General features: G+C 34.9%; 1 long non-coding RNA gene across 2 annotated transcripts; it reads right to left on the reverse strand.

Moving 5' to 3' along the window:
* Positions 1 to 580: 580 nt before the first annotated feature.
* On the reverse strand, positions 581 to 1,729 carry LOC109581279 (uncharacterized). Of its 2 annotated transcripts, XR_002184580.1 has the most exons (4): positions 1,311 to 1,729; positions 992 to 1,056; positions 830 to 951; positions 581 to 765 (listed from the first exon to the last, which is right to left on the reverse strand). It is a non-coding gene; the product is annotated as an uncharacterized LOC109581279 (long non-coding RNA). The 2 variants fall into 2 exon arrangements; XR_002184579.1 differs by having other exon boundaries at positions 830 to 1,056.
* Between the last annotated feature and the right edge of the window lie 6 nt (positions 1,730 to 1,735).

Raw genomic sequence — 1,735 nt, forward strand, 5'->3', positions numbered from 1 at the left:
GAGTATATTAGTAGTCAACCCCAGCCATATAGACTATTTGTACTGAAGATGAGCATGAGGAAATTGAAGATGATGATATTGTAAATGATGATTTTGTTGATTGTGCTGCTACCTTGAGTCTTGCCTGAGTCTGAGTGTGAAGCAGTTGCGAGAACCATAGATATTAGAATAAATGAAACTTCATATTGCGGCTGTAAAAATGGGTGTGGCCAAATTGGCGGCGCGCTTCGCGCACCCTTTTCTACCCATAGCCTACCCCTTCCTTTTTTTCTCCCTACGCCCTTGACCATAAATATCCATGTAAAGGAGAATCATTCATGGATAGCCTGTCTTTAAAACACTTCTGTACTTGGACAATAAATTTATGTACGTATTAACTATGCTAGGACCAATAGAAGAGGCCATGTTAGCGAAAATTTAACTTTATCAATGCAAAATTGCTACTACAGGCTGCATGAAGCATCACAATACTGAACCATCACTTGAATTCTATTTGTTATTCTTAATAGGAGTTCAGTGACACCATTTTAATGATTTTTCTATATTATTTGGTATAAGTCTAATAATAAACATAGTGAAATTTTATGATTAATTTTTATCAGTGCTATTGCATGCAACACTATACTGAGATACTGATTTAATTTAATTACACAATTAAAATTATAATAGTTCAATATCCTTGAAATCACTGCTTTTTAAAGATAAGGAGACCCTTTGAAATAGCCTTATATTGAGCTTTAGAATCTAGCCTAAAAAGTAGTTATCCTACATAATGATAATAAATATAAAAATTATACAGTTACTTCTAGTATATTTATTTTTGTCATACCTGGGCTAGGAATGCCACACTTTTTTGCAAATCCCTCAGTTTTCAATGCTTGTACATCATTGTAAAGAGTTGCTCAGCACTAAGCAACTCTGCTTGCAACGCTAATAGTTATTGTCTTCCACCTATATAAAAATGATATTCCATTTCAATAGCAAATTCTACCTGAAACTGTGAAGCATGAGAGTCATAACCTTCCTCCTTCACCTCGTGACTCCTTACAATCATATCTAGAATCAATTTTACCATTACAAGACTATACATGTATATACAGTCATCAACAACAATCATAACTAGCAATATGCAAGCAAAGACATGTAGCCGGAAATCAGAGTTTTTAGAGCTACTTTACATGCATGTACACTAGACAATAGTACACATGTACATCTTAACTATAATAATTTCACAAATATTCAGTACATCATAATTATCATACATTACAGTACATACATCCTCTATTACTAGCTGGTACTAATAAACTAACCCAATCCATTCTTCTGGCAAAACCTATCAGTTAATTACATCCGGTCATAGATATTAGAGTAAATGAAAGGGATAGGAAACTTCCGTTCCCGGGAAATCAAGCTATTTACCCTAGAAAGCGGAGGAATCCGGATACTAGTATACTCTAGCTGTTATTTTCCATCGCCACAATGGGCGACTAGCCTGACTAGGCCATAATTCGTCCCTTGTAATAGCAAAAGTATGCTTCACAAAGACAAGATAATGGGCGGAAGACCCAGAATAACTCATCTAGATTCTGTATCTGAAGTCTCTTTAGTCATTACTCGTTCAAGCAGTGAGATAATGGTACCCAACTAAACGCGGAAAGTTTACTTGTTTTTGAGCATAAAATGTCGAGAAAACAAGCTTTTGGAATTATTAAAGTTGGAAGACCTAAAGAAAAGA

This window comes from Amphimedon queenslandica, unplaced genomic scaffold (assembly GCF_000090795.2).
Source record: "Amphimedon queenslandica unplaced genomic scaffold, v1.1 AMPQUscaffold_13450, whole genome shotgun sequence".
NCBI lineage: Eukaryota > Metazoa > Porifera > Demospongiae > Haplosclerida > Niphatidae > Amphimedon > Amphimedon queenslandica.